We start from the raw sequence: 18,979 nt of genomic DNA, 5'->3' as shown, positions 1-18,979 counted from the left end.
GTTTGAGCACTTTTGAAAGCATCTATACTGAAATAGAGGGAGTGTTGTGCTGGTCATCCCAAAGAGAAGTCCCAGTTCTGAAGCACACGCAATGTAAGACCAAGGTGTAATAAGTAAAAAAGGGAAGGTGGGAGGAACAGAGGTTCATAGTAGGTAGTCCTGTACATATTAATTTCCGTCTCTCTTGAAGCTAACTTTCCATCTGCCCACAGGAACCTTTAAAACACTCTGTCATGGCTTAAAGAAACAGAGATAGAAATGGACCTAATTTATGTATATGTTTGTGTGCATGCACATGTAAATTAGTACTGAGAATACAGATACCTTAATTTGTTTAAGTGAAGAGGCTTGTTTTCTGCTCATTAATTTGTAAATTAACTGTACACAGCAGGCATGTTTTCTCTACTGATTAAGTGAAAAGAAGAAACATGGTAATGTTCTTAACAGCACTTGAACACATCAAATATTTTTGGTGAACTTTTTCCATTAGCTAGAATGTTCATGTTAGAAGAAAAAGAAGAGTATAAACTCCTTTTATCATAGGACTTCCTTGACCTATATTGCAGCAGCACATGAGATGTGTTTGAAATAACTTACAAGATGATCAGTTTCACAGAAAATTGGGTTATCAGAGGCAAGGATTAGACAGAGACAAAAGAAATAGAAAATGGAGAAAATTAGTTTGAAAGCCTGCTATGGTCATCTTCATGGTCGTGCTACTACAACTACTTTTCAATGTTTTCCTGAAAACAAGACATTGGTGGTGTCATGAAAATAATGCTAACCTCTTTAACAGTGCTTTAGAATCTGAAGACAAATATTTAGGTCAACAATTTGGAACAAAAATCCTTGTTTGATCACTTTTAGGCTATTTTTTTCTCTAAAATGCAATCACTCAGATCTTTAAATGCCAGTATTTCTGTAAATGATTGCTTTTCTTTTTCATTCAGGCAAGGGTATGCCATATTTGCAAGGATTGTAAATATCTATTATATTGTCATTCATCCACTGCTGATTCATCCAGCAGGTAATCATAATTTACCAGTAGAAAGATTTTCTTTATAATGTATATATACAAAGCAATATGAGGTCAAATGCCTTAATACTCATGGCTACTAAGAAACTGAGTTCTGACAAGATTTCTGAAGAGCTTTTGTCGCTTTGTGGCTGCAAAACACCACCCTGATTCTCAAGGTTCATTGTGAAAGTAAAACTGCAATTTTTTCAAGACTCCTTAAGCCACTGTTAAATGGCTTTTTAACTTCCCCTTTCACAAGTATTTGCTGAAGAAGGGCACGTGTTAAGCCATTTTTCTAAATATTTGGCAGAGATCTTCTAAAGTTTAGCCACCCTGACCATATAGAAAATTCCTAACCAGGAATTCTAGTCTAACTTTGAAACACATTGACTACTAACACATAACTCTCAGTCTGTGACAGTTCTCAGCATCTGCAGGTAATTGTGTTCTGTTTGCCTATATAAACAGTCTGACATTACTCAAATACCTGCTGAGACAATGCTCTTGAATCAGAGTCTTCTTGGAAAAATAGTATCAAGAACTTGTGTGGCTGCTCATAAAAATAGGGTAAGCATTGTGTTGTTATTTGTAAGGACTTACACATAATAGAAGGTTTTGTGAAAACACAGCAACATCCTAGGTCTTTACAATCAAGATTTGATTCTAAGACTTAAATGAAACTATTATCATCTGGAACTCACTGATGGCCCATTCATGAAAAATTTCAAATGAGTTCCTAATTAGGTCTAGATTATGTTTCCTCTGCATGTAGGGCTTGATATCATTAATCTTGCATTGGCAGTCTCCACTGTCTCAGTGATGGTTCCTCATTACAACATTTGCCATTTGCCATTTTCAATTCTTGAAAGCAAATAGCTGTTCTTTCATCTTAACTCAATAGCGTTACATGAATTTTAATTAAATCCTTCTCAGAGTTTATATGACGTTGGTCTGGTTACCCATTATGAGGCTATCACACACAAACTATAATTTTCCTAATAAGTCTAATCCATTGGCCAACAAGGTCAATTGCTTCTCATTAAGAAAAATAAATGGCAATTCTAGTATAAAACTACATATGAAATACTGTGCAATTCTGCTCTCTTTCCATTGCCTTTCTCTGATTTGCATAAAAGAACATTTCATAGTTGACTCAAGCAATTTTTTCATGGACAGTTAATTAAAAAAAAAAAAAGAAAATTAATTTTCCTGTGTCATTTGTTTCCATACTGTCTTTTATTCAGGTTGAATTCTTTACAGTGACCCAAAGACCAGGGGTGAAATAGTGCGTGGAGTATTTAAAAAGAAGATGACATTTTTCTTTTCTACCTGCAAAAGGAAGCAAACAAAAGACAAAATTATACCGATTTTGTAGATGTGTGCACATTGCTGCCGTACATACACGCTTTCTTTCACCATTAAGCGTTTCCAGGAGCTGACATTCATTAGTAGCAGAGTTACAAGGGACAAATAAGAATGTCTACATTTCTAGCTACCAGTGCTTTTCACTAGTGTTTTTTACAGAAGTTTAATTTGCCTTTGTAATTGAACATACTGACGTCTGCTTACATCAAAAATCCTGGAACAACAGGGGGAAACTATAAAGTGAACAGTAAGGAGATGTTCAGCACACTAAGAGAGAGATGTTGCAGCTATGCCAGCTAACACAGCTGTACAAGGGCAGTAATTTCTTCAAATTATTCTCCCATATACTGTATGACAATGCACACTCTGCAATTGTGAGTCTTCTCATACCTTCGTGGGCATTTAGGCCTCAACAGAGCAAGCATGCATAATTGTATGTAGAAACACACATATATATATATAAAAAGTATAATTTTGTAAGCACATCTGTATGCAAAGATGTTCTACATGGCCCACTGCCCAAAGGGTAATTATTCTAGCTCAAAACTACAGATAACATGAAAGAATGCAAAATTTGGGTTCCAATCTCATTACCATAATTGGTTCATCTGTCTTCTGAGGGTGTGATCAGATAAGACTTTTGGATCTAATTTTCCTTGAGATTTTTATGCAAGAAAAGACAGAGATAACAGCCCAAAAAATCTGAAATTGAGTGTTGTCTCTTAAAGTTGCTAAATATTGGTTTCTTTTTTCATGAGTTTTACCAAAGTTACTATTTAAAAGTACATAAAACTGAAGTATCAAATTCATTTAGTATCTTCCTCAAATTTCTATGAAAAGAAGTGATACCTTTTTCCCAGTGAAGAAGTGTGAGGAAAGAGATGATTCAAAGCAGTATTTTATGTATCCTTAATATAAAATTGTCAGACTTTGAATTGCTCATAATGGTGATATTCCACCTCTTCATTTCCTCTTCAAACCTTCCTTCCTTCTAAACCTTTTCTAACTCACACTCCAGCATTTTATCTGCACAGTAGTCTTCACATTCAATACAGACTAATGTTGTACACTTCTCACTTTGCACTGTAAGGAATTAGGCAGCTAGGATGTACATTTCATACAATGGAAATATTTATGCAAATAACCGTTTATTCATGAGAACACTGAGTTTCTAATCTGGCCCAAAATACTTTTCTAAGACCTCCTTCCTCTTTGGAGATGAATAGCAAGATAGAAAAAAGGTTTACATAATGAGAAATTGGTGTACAGCTAGCTTAGTAAGTCTCTATTTATAGAGGTTTAAACACGGTGCAGGTGCAACAGATACAGTAATCATCAATGAACTTTTCAAATAAAAAAATATACAAATTTACTTTGTACTGTTGTGTGCATTTTTGAACTAAATGGAAACACTGCCTAAAGTATTCAACCAAGTGAACTTCCGCCAAAAGCTGGATGAAACGCAAAAGGCGCTTTCTCATCCCTGTGAACTCCAAACATCCCAGCCCCCGGGGGTCGTGCTCTGGAGCTTCGTTCCACGGAGGTGGCTGAAGTTTGTCTGTGCTTAGCGCTAAGGTGACACCGCGTCTTGGGCTCCAGGGTGCCCATCGTACAGCGTGGGATTCCCCTTGGAACAGCGAGATGCTCCCTGGGCCTCGGACCAGGCAGAGCACGGCGATCCCCGGTCTCTGTTGCGAGTCTGTGATTTTTGAGTCTACAGCCGCAGGTCTCTTTGCCTACTCCTCCCGCCACCCCCGGGGAATCAGATTTACGGGGATCCCAGTACGGGAAGTTACGGGAGTCAGGCGAGCGGGCGGGCGCGGGAGGGCAGCCAGCCCCGGGCGGGCGGGCAGGAGCTTCCTTCCCAGCGCTCGCCTGGCTGAGGCCGTGCCAAACGCAGCTCCCAGTGCCCCAGAGCCACTCGTGTCTCCTTGTCAGCTGGAGCCCCGTGGGGGTAACGGGTTCCCGTCCTTCCTTGGCCCCCGGGGTCCCTGTCCTTCCCTGCCCTTCCCCGCCCGCCTCGCCCGCTGCTCCTTCCTGCTTGGCCCGGGGCGGGCGGGCGGCGGGGCGCGGCTGCCGGGCGCACCTCCCGCCCAGGTACCGGGGGACAGCCGCCGGCCTTCCGAGGGGAGGGCTGGCGTCAGGAAGGAGTAGGGGAACGAGGCACACGGCACCGACACAGAGCGGGGGCCGCTGCAGGCTCGCCCGCCGGAGGAGGCGCGGCTGTGTGGCGGCGGGAGGGACCCACTCGCGCTCCTGAGCGCGGAGCGGAGCGAGGTTCCCGCTTCCTGCTTCATCCCTGCGAGGTTCCCCCTTCCCGCTTCATCCCTGCGAGGTTCCCCCTTCCTGCTCCATCCTTGCCTCTCCCCTCACCGCCGCTCCCGGTGGGCGGCGGGTGAGTGTGCGCTGCCCCTTCGCACCTTGGCTGCCCCCGCCCGCTGCACGCAGCCCCCGGAGCGCCGCAGCCCAGGAGGATACGCCGGGTGCGTTGTGATTTACTAACTCATTTTTTATTATTATTATTTTTAGAGGGATTTTTTTTTTTCCTTCTCTCCGGGCGGCTTGGCGGAGGGGAGGGGAGAGGGGCAGCCGGGGCCTCCCCACCAGCGGCGGCTCCGGGGCTGTGCCCGCCCCGCACGCTGCGCTCCGCTCCGCCGTGTTTGTTGTTGTTGTTGTGCTCCGGGGAAGGAGGCGACAGAGCGAGCGGCTACCCCCGGGCGGCGGAGGGCGGGCAGCCTTTCTGCTTCTTTCTCTTCCTCTTGGCCGTGCGAGCCCGCGTCCCGTCCTTCTCGGCCGGGCGGCCGCGGGGGCTCGGCGGAGGGCTTGCGGGACACCTGGGGCAGGTGGCAGCGGTAGGTGGCCCCGGGCTCCCTCCAGGGAGGGATCCCGCCCGCCGGACAGGTACCTGCGGAGCGGGCGAGCGGTGCGGGGAGGGCGGGGAGGGCACTCCGGAGGTGTCAGCGAGGGGCGCGGGGGTCCCCCTCCGTCGGGGTGGCCGTGCCTTACATAAGCGGGCGGGAGGCCCGGAGTCCGCGCCGTGCCTTCCGGTTTCACATCGCGGCCGTGCCCAGAGCCTTTCACCGAAACTGACAACTTCTCCTTTTATTTGTTTTGTTGACACCCGCCTCCCCCCCCACTTCACGGGGCCAAGGCGTAGGACAGGCGCTGGCGGAGAGCTGAGGAGCGGGACAGGCGCTGTCCTCGCCGCGATGCCACCGCTGCCCCCTGCTCGGCCGGGCACCCAGCGGCTCTTGCAGGGATTTCCTTAAGTTTCCCTGGGGAAGGTGTGCACGGGGCCGCTGGGACCTCGCTCCTGTCAAGCGCCCCGGGACCCGCCACCTGCTCCAACCTCACCCGCTCGGCTCGGCTCCAAGTTGCTTCCGATGCCTGCGCTTGCTGGGGAGGGTTTGGCGCTGTTTGAGGTAACTGTGTCTCCGTGTGTGATGAGCTGTGGCGATATAGAAAAGGCTGTAGTTTTAGTGCCGTCGTAGGCTTGTGGGGACGTTTTAAAAATCGCTGCATGATTTGCCTTGGGAAGAATGTAAACATGTATTTTTGTAATGTTAAGTAGGTCCATCCTGATAGTATTTCCTGTGTGCAGCGCCTTTACCCTTCAGTAAGTATATCAGATGCTGCGTTTGAAGTAAAGTTGATTGAAATAATATGAAGACACCGGGAAAATAACGAATTCTTGTGGAGAAACTGAAGTTTTCCCTCTCTTCATTTGAACCAGAATTTAGTCTCAAGTGATCAGGAGTCATAGCATGTATATTGCACTGTTTTACTTCTGTTGTATCCACTAATCGTTTTTAAAGAGCTGAGACTAATACAACAGTTTTGTTGGTGTGGAGTACTGCCAGTTCACAGATACAAACAAGTTAACCTGTAGAGTGTGGGTGATTGTGTATAGAGGCTTGAAATACGTGGCTGGAAGGATGATGAAGTGCTCCCTGTCAGTCAAGGTAAATAATAGCAGAGTAAGAGAACAGTCTTGGTTTACGTTAATGATTTGATTACTCTTGGCAGTCAAGTAGGAAACAGTTCTCTAAAATCTTTAAATGGTCTTAAAGCAGTTAGTAATAACTGGTATGAGTCCATCAAAGCTCTTGAGCATCATGGATTGTGGGTTACATCGGCTCTGACTGTCATGGATTGCATTCTGAATCATTCTAAAGAACAGCAGTGAGAACATTACAAATGACATACCAGGCTATACCCAAGTCTCTACTGGTAAGAGCCTAGAGAGGACCAGGAAAGGAAAAGCTTGCACTGATGCTTCCCTAGGATACTCTCTTCCAGGCAGCTGTGGCTCAAGCCGTGGGTAGAAGTGTTGCCTTTGCTCTTGACCAACACGAAGTTTGTTCTTTGATCCTATACAGAATTTTTTTTGGTCTCCGAGGACATAAGTAACCAGATGAAGCATTCTACAGACGTTATTAATCACTGATAAGATGGTCAGAGGGCAAGTTCTTGTTTGCAAAGGCCCATGCAAAGGAGTCATATTGAGGGATATTAATTTTCCAAGTGGTGTTCATGCATTAGGCTCTGAGATAATACATTTAAAACAAAGCTTGATATTTATAATGAAAATAAAAAGGCAAAGAATGGCACCTTAATGAAATGGATTCAAATTAATTTTCACTGAGTTGGAGACAGCCATGAATACAATGTATAGTCAGCTTCACTGGATTTGTAAGTAGAGAATTAAGAATGGAAATTGAGTTTATGCCATTCTGCACTGCTGAAGAATGTTCATGGACTTTCAAAGCCTCTGTTCTATCACAACAGTTAATATGAGTAAGGCAGTGAATGTTACAGTCACAGCTGAGATAAACTTTAGCTCACCTCAGACTCTTAATGATAGAAATTGGAGCATGTTACTTAAAAATAGTTTAATATTTATAATTGATTAAATTTGTGCATTTATGAAAAATTTCATGACAGAATTGTTCTTACATTGGGACTTGTTTCTCATGATATAGACCAGCTCCCATATGACACTTAGAGCCTTACATCCTCATTAAAGACAAGCTTGTCAGAATTCTGGAAATCATCAACTCAGAGTATCCTGCACATGTAGAGCAGGATTATATCTGTTTTCAACTCTTGAGAGCAACCAAGATGACATTGGTCACCCCACAAATTGATAGCATAACTGGGACATGCATCCAATTCTTTCCAGTTCTGAAACTGAGAAGATGAGTGTTACTGGTGTGTTAGATTACAAATCAAGGTACATGGAGTGGTAATGGTGGGATGAGGCAAGAGAACAGCCTCATCCCACCATTACCCTAATTACAGAGTGTCCCTGCTGTTGTGTATCCAAAAATTTCTTGTTTGTTCTTTTTGTGAGGGTTTATTCAGTACTTGACATAAATTACCCATATGGTTGAAATAGCCACTTTGGTTATTTATTCCATCAAATAGAACATACAATTTAGGCTCTAATTGCTCTGCTACATGATTTTTGTGACAGAAGAAACACATTATAAACTGTTGAGAGAAGGCCAAATGAGCTGAAATATACATCTCATACTTACTTGAAGCATAAGTACCAGAAGTTGTTCAGTTTTCAAATGCTACTGTTTTCTGTTAGCTTCTTACCTGCCAGAAGGGAGAGCTGTGAAAATACATTGGTGCTCATCTATTAGAACCTGGGCCATTTGGCTCAAATTTTACTTACCAGAACTAAATTAATTTAATTTATGTGAGAACATAACAGTTTTTGACAGTCAGCATTGTTATTGGACTAATGTGGATGAAATCTAATAATTTTTTGCTAAAACACTAGAATCATAACCAGTGTTTAATGAGGAGAAGGCTGGAAGGTTTGCAGTCTAAGACTCTGATCTTGCATACAGGTTTAAAGTATAACCTCTGCCGTGGATTAAAGGACAGCAGACTCTTCTGGATCATTGGTAAAGTGCTCCATCCTGTCAGTGTGCTATGTCCTTATCAGTGTGGTATTTAATTGCCTGAATAATTTTTCTTTCAGGCAAGAAAAATTTCAACACAAGTTGAAACTTACCTGTGATTCCTAAGGTGAGGCTCTTAAACAAAGCACGGCAGTGATGAAGAGCAGCAGGTCAGGAACTGCTGTTTTTAATACAGACACCTGGTAGTCTTTGATAAAACAGGAATTCTTCTGGATTTTTTAAAAGACTCTGTTGAAGATGGAGAGGTGTCCAGAATTGTTAGAGGCTTCCAAAAAAAAGTCAGTGGGACATTGTAATTTCTGAGGAAGCCTGAATTTATATGTATTAAAGAGAAGTTAGTAGCCAGTGGAAGAATAATCAGAAAAAGGACATGCTTTAGAGCTTGACTGCTCAAATCACTTGTACAACTGGAATTTCAGACAGATAACTCTAGGCTCTAGTACTGTATTTGAATATTTCTTGTGTTAATATCCATTTTCCAGGGCGTCCAGCCTTCTGCACAGAGTGCTTGATTTGTGCCTAATTAAATAATCAATATAAAATGAACAAATTGGCATCTGAGAGACCAATCCAGTTGCCCAAGGCAGTGTCTGGCTGCAGTGGAGATGACATTAGAGCTGTTTTACTGTAGCCTCAGCCGTAGCGCAGGCAGGTTGTTCTCAGCCTGAGGAGACAACCTGTGAGTGCTGTGCTGGAGCAAAAGGAGCACAATATGCTGGTGCTGACTAAGCCCTAAGTTAACATGCACAATTGAAACGTAGTTCTCTAAGGGTTTTGCAAATGCGAGAATTTAGACAAAATATTCTAAGTTATGCTAAGCTGTGGTTGGAAAGAGTTGCACAAAACTTCAGTGATAGCATTTCCCTAGAGAGATAGTATAGTGCCTAATCTTATATATTCAGTGGCATTAAATAAAGGCTATGTCACAATCAGTTTTAGATTTTCCTTGATTAATAATTTCATTCAGATGAGTATGGATTTTCTAGGTTTATTTCACTTTTTGTTTTCTTGTATTAGTAGCACATGAAGAAATGTCTTCCGTCTAATCACTACATGTATCAAATGTGTTTTTGAACCCATGTGTCACGTGAGCTTTTGGATATAGTGTTAAATAATTTTTTATGTTATGTTTATGATTAACAATCCTACTAACTTTTTTAAAGACAAAATTGTACTCATATTTTCTTGCTTTGCCAGTCGTTTTCAGAGTCTGGCCTTTGGGTTTTTTAAAACACTTTTCTTAGATGTTTGGGAAATGTATCAGTCACTCTGATCAATTTTCTATACCTCATCTTCTTACTTGAGATATTTCCAGAGACTGACCCTTCTGTAAAAGGTTGATTTTCCTGGGTTTAACTTTTTCTTATAGAGGTTGACACGCAGCTTACTACTATTTTCTTTAAAGGATTCATAATCCTTTACTAATAGCTAAAGAATTTCTAAATAGTAGACACTTAAACAGCCCCTGACAACAGTATTCAGATTTCAATGTTTTTGGGCTTTCGTATTCTGAAAGAAGCTTTATGCTTCTCAAAATGCTCTGTTAAAAATAAGTAGAGCGCTCTAGTTAATATAGAGTGAGATAATTCCTATGAGGCTTCTTGCATCATTTGCAGTAACTGTGAAATCCCAGTTCTGTTGCTTGGAATAGCTGTAAATCTTGGACATAACCCAGGAAAGCCCACACAAAAGGCACGTGAGAGAAAAACAAGAAATAACATGGAAATTTTCAGACAGGTTTTTTTTTTTCCCTTCTGTCCTGAAATGATTTTGAAATAACTCAGAGAGGAAGTTAGTTTTCTAAATATTAAGTTTAAATACTTAAATATTGCTTTTTATTTTACTCCCCCCCCCCCCCCCCCCCCCCCCCCCCCCCCCCCCCCCCCCCCCCCCCCCCCCCCCCCCCCCCCCCCCCCCCCCCCCCCCCCCCCCCCGAGCTTTTGGAAGTCTTTTCAAAGGGAGAAACAAGAAAATTGATACATCTGAAAAGACTGATCAAGTCAGAGATATTTTTTTTAAATATACAATGACTGAAGGTAAAATAGTGGATTATTAATTTTTCTTAAAATTTGAGCAGTTTTTGATCAATGTATGAGCTGTACTACATTTGTTTTGCACATTGGAAGGAAAGATGTTTTTTAAATCTGACTTTATTGTATTTTGTTCCAACGCTTGTAAAATTTCGTAGTGTGTAATTGAAATTCTTAGTATTAATTTTTTTAAACACTTGGGAAAGTTTAAACGCATGGAAATGTTTAAATTCCACAAGGTGAAGTTAATGAATTCACACGTGGTGAAGTTAACAACTGAGGGGATCTATCTATTATGACTGGAAAGTGAGAGGGAAAGGAAAATGAAATACAAACCAAGTTATATTTCTAAAATTAATTCAGGCATGTTGTGTATTTTTTTATATGTTTACCTGGTGCATTATCTTTGTCTTCTGCTAAAGAGTTGAAATTGCTGGATCACAAGTGAAAATTGATTTGTTCTTAGCTTACTTCTCTCTTGGAAGTCACGAAATTCAGGTAAAATGATGCAGTTGGACAATTTATAGCTCTTCTTGGAATTCAGATACTTAGGAAAGAGGTTTATCAGTGTGAGAAATCAGTACTACCAGACACATATAAAGCCATTCACACATAAAGCTGCATTTCTGAACCAGTTTTTCTGACTGATCTTGTGAATACATGAAAGACCATGAAAAATAATGGTTATATGTAAGGGATTAAGACAGTGCAATAACAGCCTGTCATCTCAACGGCATATATTTTTTCTCTGAAGATTGGAGAAGTCCTGAAATACAGCTGATGTGTTGTTGTCAGTGCCCTGCCAACTTTTTGGGGGTTTTTGTTTCTTTTCAGTTACAGATTGGGTTGTGATAGTTTCCAGATTAGAAGGCAGATGTTTTCTGGTTATTCAAGGGTCTTCTGGGGGACAGTGTACAGCTACTTCGCCTGTTCTGGGCATGGTTTGCAGAAGTGTGGTATGGTGGTAAAAGGTCATTCATGAGGTTGGATCATCTCTGGACTTAAGGTGCTAAAACTGCCATAGTAAAATCATAGTTTCCAATATAGCAATAGCCTTGGAGCGCTAAGGACAGTTGTCCTGTAATTTTTGTTTATCATTAACTTCCCTAGATTTCCTTGATGGATTTTAGATGGATAAACTGAAGCGAGATAGGGTGGCTTCAGGTTGGTAGGGCTGGTTGGTTGTATGAAGTTGTAGAGGTGGTCTTTGCTGTCTCCTTAGGTCTTCTACCTCACCAACCTAACAGTATCACTTTGTATCACTTTCACTGTGTCCACACAGCTGACCAAATCTCTCATTCCTCAGGCTGGGTTAGTGCCTTGAGGGTAAAGCCTAGATTTTTTAAATTATTTTTTTTTTAATGCAGCAATTCTGCAGATCCCAGTGACAGCTGTAACTGTCCTCTATCCTTCAAATCTGTACCTACACCTGTGTTTCATCAACATATCCCCAGCTTGTTGCCATTTTCTCCTCACTAACATGTGTAATAATATAGGTAATAATATTTGTATATATTTAGAGCTTCTATTGGCTTCTGACAGTACCCACTCCCAGGAAGTATTCCTGCAATTTGTAACAAATTCCTCAATTACCTAGACTTTCAGTTCATCTCAGAAAAGACTCATCCACTTCTGGGGGTGGCAATTCCATATCATCCACAATGCCTCACGGTTAGTAACAAAACATTGCTTTATGATGTTGTCTAATCTGTTGTAATGCTTTTCAATTATTCTTCTCCAGCGTTGTTGTTTCCTGGATGCCAGCATTGCTCTTCTCTTCTAATTCTAAAAACATTAGTCCTTAGTTAAACTCTCTTGTCAAATCTTTTTAGTTCTCTGGATGAAAAGTAGTGTTGGAGTATTATCTGACAGATGTTACAGTGATTAAAATAAAATACGATACTTGTCCCTTAGAGAGTTAAGAAGGTACAGAAGAAATTATGGCAGATTTGTGCATATGGTGGGTTTGATTTTTTTTTTTGTGGAGGATGGCTGTAAGGACCTGTTATACTGAAAATTATGACAGCAAAGTATGAAACTAAATGAAGGAAAATAGGCCTGTGTTTCTAGTAATTCTGTGGTATGGGATAAAATACTGATGAAACAATACAGAACAGTAACTTTGGGGATTGGTGTGTGCCTTGGAGATTTATCCATAAGGAATTATATAATCACTGTAATAGAAAACTTTCAGACCCCTACTGTGTTGCATTTGTAATGTTTTGATAGCTCATACTATTCTAGAGAGCTAAAATTGGAGTAAAACTCATAATCCCATGTATTACTAAAATCCACTGTCAAGTTACACAGTGATCTCATTTAAATTTGTCTCTCCAGAGAGATGGTCTCTGAAAAATAGTCATCAATTTGATTCCAGGCATTTTCATCTCTACATTGCTTAGCTTAAAAGAAAAAAACCACAATGCTTGGAAGGCTGACTAAAGAACAATGGCAAACTGTTTTGAAAGTGGTTGCCTGTTGTCCTTCATGCATTAATAAAATTTGTGATATGAGTAGAACCTGCCCACATTTCTTAAGTCAGCCTTGGTGTTAACTCTCCTTTTATTTTTCTGAAAGTAGAAAGGAGATGGATTTTTTTTTCGTAGCTGTCTTTTAGATTAATATACATGCACAAATAATTGGGACAGACTTAAAGGAGAGCAATTGCAACTACCTTGTGCTTTGGCTCTTATTTAAGAGGCTTTTACTATTAGAGTCTTTCCTCAAATGTTGGAAGTTGCTGAGGGACTTCTCACCGAAGTGCAGAGCTTCTACAAATAGGAACTCCCTGACTTGTACTTTGTGTTATCTTTTATCTGTACTATTACTTTGCCCTGACTTGTTCCTGGAAAAGAGATACACATAAGTTTCTGCACAGCTTTCATCAGCGTAGTCTGAGTCAGTGCTGTTCACATGGAAGATAGGCAGTAATTTGGCTTTGGTTTTGTTCTTCAGAAAGATACTCTTGTCAAATGGGAAATAACCCATAATAGGCTCACACAGAAAAATTGTTGCTTTAATGGAAATTTCAGTAGGTTCTTTTCAAGTGAGTGCAGGGCTGTTGGTGTTGAAAAGCTAATTTTAAACTTCGGCCAACGTGTAGAGTGGGTTGTGAAATACTCCATTCTTCTCCTCCTCCAGTGGTAAAACACTTTGCATGTGGCTTGGTTATTTGGGTTAGGGGTTCTTTTGGTTGTTTTTTTTTTCCCTCTTAATTCTAACTCCTGAATGCCACAACCTTCTTTATTAATAAAAGCACCGTAGGAAATACTTGGTTCCAGCTGAACGCTGAAATTATAGCCACGAGTAATATTTTTTTGTGCCCCTGGAAAGATTGAGAAAGAAGTAATGAAAACACCTTTGCAATATAATTGGCCTTTTATTGTAAATGGCTTGCATGTTTCATCCCTGTGAGTAATATTTTGTCCATTAGGCCTTAGTGAGGCCACAAACAGCATACAGCAACAACAAAAGTATGCTTCTTGTCTTAATGGAGTTATGTGGTAAAGCACTGAGTAGCATCATATTCAGAATTCCTAACTGCAGTTTATATTCTGTCATTAGGGACTGTGTTCCTTTTCTACTTACCTAATACATACTTGCAACTTCCCAGATCGCAGCTGATGTTGCTCTGCCCCTGTGCACCTTGGTGAAAAGCCTGGCCTCATCATTTTTATAATTTACTATTAGGTATTGAAAATTTGATACTAGGTGTTCCAAAGCTCTCTCCAGGCTGAACAATCCCTGTGTCTTTAGCCTCTCCTCACAGGAGGTGTGTTCCAGCTGTCCTTGTGGCCTTCCACTGAACTTGCTCCTGTTGACATTTCATAGCGTGGATCCAAAAGCGGACCTGGTAGTGCAGATACCAGAGAAGTGGATTGTGCATGAAGCAGAACAATTGCTTCCCTCGGTCCACTGGCTGTGCTTTGATTTCCAAAGCCTGGGAAGCTGTTAGCCCTCCTTGCTGCCAGGTGGAGGGCTGATTCTTGCCAGGACTTCCAGCTTGTTTTCAGGGAAGCTGCTCCCCAGCAAGTTGGTCTTCAGGCTGTGGTCTCATGACATTTTTGTTGGCTGTATGTAAGTTATTCTGAATGGCAACCCTGCCCTCCAGTGTGTCTTCTACACCCCTAAATGTAGTGTTTGCAGACTTACTGTGTGCCCTGCCGTGTCACTGTAAGAGAAATTAAACAGGATTGGGTCCCTAACCTATTCACTTTCTAGCCATGGGTGGATTGTGAACCATTAAGAGCTGCTGTTTGAGCCTAATGATAGAGATGCTCGGGCTTTTTTTATCAGCTAGTATTTTACCCATCCATGCTGTAACTTGGATCAGGTTAGGTGCAAAGATGCTGCAGGAGAGATTGTTGAGTACTCCTATAATCAAGGTGGGTGACAGCAGTGATCTCTCATCCACAAATCCTGTCATTTTATGTCAGAAGGCAATCATATTGGTCAGGCATGATTTAACCTCTGTAAATCCATCCTGGTGATTCCCAATGACCATCTTCTCCTTAATAGGCCCAGAAATGACATCCAGGCTGAATGACATCAGTATGTCTGAATATACTGTGGAAGTAGATTAACAAACAACGAGAGTAGGCTGAACTGTGACATTTTCTTTCCTAGTGATCCCTCAGACTTGGTAACTGTGCATAATCCCTGTCCTGCTCTTCTTTTTGGGGTGCCCAGTTGCTGCCCATCTGTAGGTGATGAGTGCCTGCTGGTCACAGGATGGAGCAGCTGCATCTTGGGAATGTGGCGATGAATAAGCTGGGGCTTCATGTGACCTGGTGTAACAAGTTTGCCAGGAACAGGATGTTGCTTCTAGAGTGGTTCTTGCTCCCTGTGTGTGTGTGTTTGAGGAATTTATAAGATAAGAAGGTGACAGCAAAAGTGACAGTAAGTTTAATAATTATTTTGGCTTGATCTAATGCGTGTTAATGATTATATTGGTGATCTGCTTAAAGCCAGTGGGCTTTGCCCTGGGCTCTCTTTTGTATTGATTTAGTTCCATTATCTTGCCATTAGGTTGACAGTAAAAGTAATGCATATACAGGTGTCAGGGTGTGTGAAAAATCTGTATTTTCCTTCTGATATGCAGAAGGAAAATACAGATCGGTAGTTGTTTGCTTTTTTAATAGTTTTGGTGCTACTGTTAATCTGCTTTTACAACTTCTATGATTATGTTGTGGCTTTTTTTCTGCTAATCACTTGATAATTAATTTTGATATTCCCTTATTACTCATAATTAGGTGGACTTTAGAAAACACCAGTACCTGTCAAATGCAGTAAGAGCCACACTAAAACTGAGACTTGCTTGATTTGCACATAGTAAGAATCAAAGAAATTTAACCTGATTGTATGATGCTGAAGAGTGAGTTCATAATGACTTATTGGGGAATTCAGTGTTTCTCAGATCTTATCATTAGCACCACTTGCCTCACTGGTTCAGATACTTGAATTTCCAACTTCTGTTACTGATGAGCAGTTATTACTCTCCATAGTTCATCAGGTGTCAAAATAATTTTGTCACGTGATGATAGTTGTCCTTAGTTTTGTCCTGTATAGAACTATACATTTATGTATTAATTTTTATTAACTGCTGAAAAGCCCCTTCAGAATGAGGTTTCAAATACATTTAATAAAACATTTCTAAAGGAGCAGTAGCTGAACTGATTGTAAGAGTTACATTCTACAACTTAGGAATGTTCTAAAATGTTCTAGTATCCATCTAATCAGCAGTGAATTAATCAAAAATACAGTATTCGTAAAATGTTTTGAATGGCAGGTATAACTAGTTCATTATTTTAATGATTCCAATAGTGTTTAATTGCAGTAAGATTTTATTACTTTAGGAAAGAAATCATAATAGTTGGCAAATCATTGTCAGTATTTTAACTCAATCTTGCATGTATTCCAAAACCATACTGGCATTTTCTAAACAGAGACTGAAAAAGCATGTAGGGGAAAAAGTCAAATGCTAATTGATAAAGAGTAAATGGTACCTATATAGTAAATTTTAGATACCTAAGTTCTTACTTTTATCTATAATGCCTGTCTCATATTTCATCAATCTGGTTTTATGCTTTACTTGTGAAGTGTAAAATCACATTTTCCTCTTGTTCAGTTTAGTAAATATTTTATTTTTGCAAATAAAAGATTAACATGCAAATACAGTATCTGTAGAATATTACATTTGGAAATGGACAGATGATTAAATGTATTATACAATTAGCTAGCTCTGTACTTTAACCTGTGAGGAATAACCAGGGCTTTGGAAATAAGGCAGTTAAGTAATTTCATAATCATTCATGCATTACAGCAATAATACTGGCCCACACAAGCATAAAAACTGGTTTTGCAGTGTCTTCCTGATACAAACAATGCAACAATCTTCAGTGGGCTTTCTTGTATAAGGAAAGACCACTTAAGTAAGATCGAATGAAAGCAAGATTTTAAGACGTTAAGGTTTGTTGGCACACTGATTTTAAATAGATAATAAACAGATAAAAAAGTTATTCTGTATTTATCCTTTTGTGGTATTGAGACATTTTGTGATTTTTTTTCTTATAGATTGAGGGAGACGTTGGCTTAGAGTATGCTGACTCAATTCCAGCTTATTTTGTTGGCATAAAACCTCCTGTTGTGTCAGTTAAACAAGTTGCCTGTCATACAATTTAGGCATTTTAAATTTTCTCAATTTAAAGATTGCTTCAATTCAGAAATGTTTGAAGCTATTCTTGTATTTTGTTGGGAGGCAAGAAATTATAGTTCAGACTGAAGAGGATGCTGAGTAGCATGGTGGTGGGACATATATAGTGAGTTTCTGGCCAAGAGAGAAGATCCCCTTCTGACTGCAAGTTCTGTATTTACAATATAAGATCGGGTAGGTTGTGGGCACGGTGCATGAAAAAAAGCTTCTGTGAAAAATTATATATTCTGTATTATATTTGAGTATGTATTATATTGGGTATGGTTTTCAATGGGCAGATGGCAAGCAAGTGATGGGCAAGATAATTGTATTGCCAGAGTTATGAGGTGAAATGAGAAAAATAGTAGTTGGTACCAAAATTATTAGGTGCCTTTGTTTCTGCAGTGTTGTGATACCTCTTGTTCATCGACTTGGGCATGTTCCTGTCTTACTGGATCTGGCATCACTGTGCATCTGACTCTTACTGTCTGCTTACACCTTTTCCCCATGTGGGATTTGAGAGAGCATTTGTGATATGATCTGCAGTCCTCCTCATTTTAGCAGACTACCAGTATATGGTGACATTTTAAGTGCTTTAGGACTAGCTATTTATGTTATGTAGTTGGAAAGATAAGGGAAACTTCTGTGCATGACTAATTGAATATAAGAGTGAAAAAAGTACACTCTGATATATCCAAACTGATGAAATGTTTACATGCAACTGTGTTAAAAACCCAAAACAGTTCTGGTGATAATTGCTTTCTGCTTTGCTTAGCTTCAAACATACAGAATCTGAAGTACTTTTAGCTTGTTTTTAAACATCCTTTCTAGATGCTCTGAAGCCTGTGGTTTTGGAGGTGGAGCTGTGTTTTTTTTCTGAGTGAATATTGTGTGCTTCAAGATAGTGAATGGGGAAAACACTTTTTTTATTTCTTTTTTTTTTAAAATTTTTTTATTTGTCCCTAGCATTGCTGTATTTTTGTTTTGGGAATTTGCATTAATGTTGGCTCAAATACCAAATTGGGAATGGATTTACTAAGAGATACTTACCTATAAACAATAATGCATTAGTGTTACTGGATGAACCAAAAGAAGGTAGTGATGAAAACAGTAGCATTAGCTTAGTAAAGGCAGGTTTGGTCATTCCAAATAATTTTAAGGTCTTAAAATGCCACAGACTAAATATTAGGGACCACACTGGGGCAATGTTGAAATAAAGAAGGGATTAATAATTTGTGAGTGAAAGACTGTAGCATCTGTAACTGTAACTGTAGCTGTAACATCTCAAGCTTATCATGTTAACTCATAAAGTTAACAGTTGTTAACTTTATTAGCTGAATTTCCACTTAAAAATGTGTTATAAATCAGCTAAAACCTCTTGGTATAACTTAATTGCTTGCAATTCAATAAAAGCTGGTTTAAGTGTGGTGTAAGTATGATGCTACATTGAATAAAAGACAGATTGCTTTCACTCATAGCTAACTCATGTGAATGTTAAATGACAGGTTTTGATTCAGGTATAGTAACTTGTATTAATGACTGTATTTATGCCATGTGTAGTTGTTGTTTGAAAGTGCTGTAGGTGAATTAAGAGTTAGATGGTAGTAGGTTGGGTGGAGATATTGTTTGAGGTAAGAAAGAATTTGGTCAAACCAGCAGCTAAGTATCTCTCCTGAAAGGCTTTAACTCTCTTAAGGTGTGGAATGAGAAACACTTTTATGGATTGAGTCAATGATGAGATTCACAAACAAATTGCTGGAAGAGCTTGTTAGATAGTTTGTTCTATGCATATGTGATATGAAGTTTCAGTCACAGACTGGAAATATTACTCATTATTGCATTTCCATGGAGGAGTGTTTACTGCAGGGTTTTTGAGGAGGGGATTTTAAGGACTCTTTCGGAATACAGTCTTAGAGGAATGTTATGAAAAGAGCAGTCG

The 18,979-nt window shown here is 40.1% G+C and overlaps 1 protein-coding gene across 7 annotated transcripts in view; it reads left to right on the top strand.

Annotated features, from left to right (window-relative positions):
• Window positions 1-4,525: 4,525 nt before the first annotated feature.
• Window positions 4,526-18,979, top strand: part of MBP (myelin basic protein) — a 110,739-nt gene continuing 96,285 nt past the window's right edge. Inside the window, exon 1 of one of the 7 annotated variants that reach the window (XM_088052984.1) lies at window positions 4,526-4,866. The gene's annotated coding sequence lies outside the window, so the exon portion shown is untranslated. Of the gene's footprint in view, window positions 4,867-5,057; window positions 5,285-5,619; window positions 5,806-15,173; window positions 15,249-18,979 lie in introns of those variants that run through there. The other 6 variants (XM_088052954.1, XM_014254920.2, XM_088052962.1 and 3 more) reach the window with 6 other exon arrangements.

The sequence above is a fragment of the Pseudopodoces humilis genome, chromosome 1, assembly GCF_049639895.1.
Source record: "Pseudopodoces humilis isolate 2021_Gansu_Grassland_sample_001 chromosome 1, ASM4963989v1, whole genome shotgun sequence".
Classification (NCBI taxonomy): domain Eukaryota; kingdom Metazoa; phylum Chordata; class Aves; order Passeriformes; family Paridae; genus Pseudopodoces; species Pseudopodoces humilis.
This window is presented reverse-complemented; position numbering and strand designations above follow the sequence as displayed.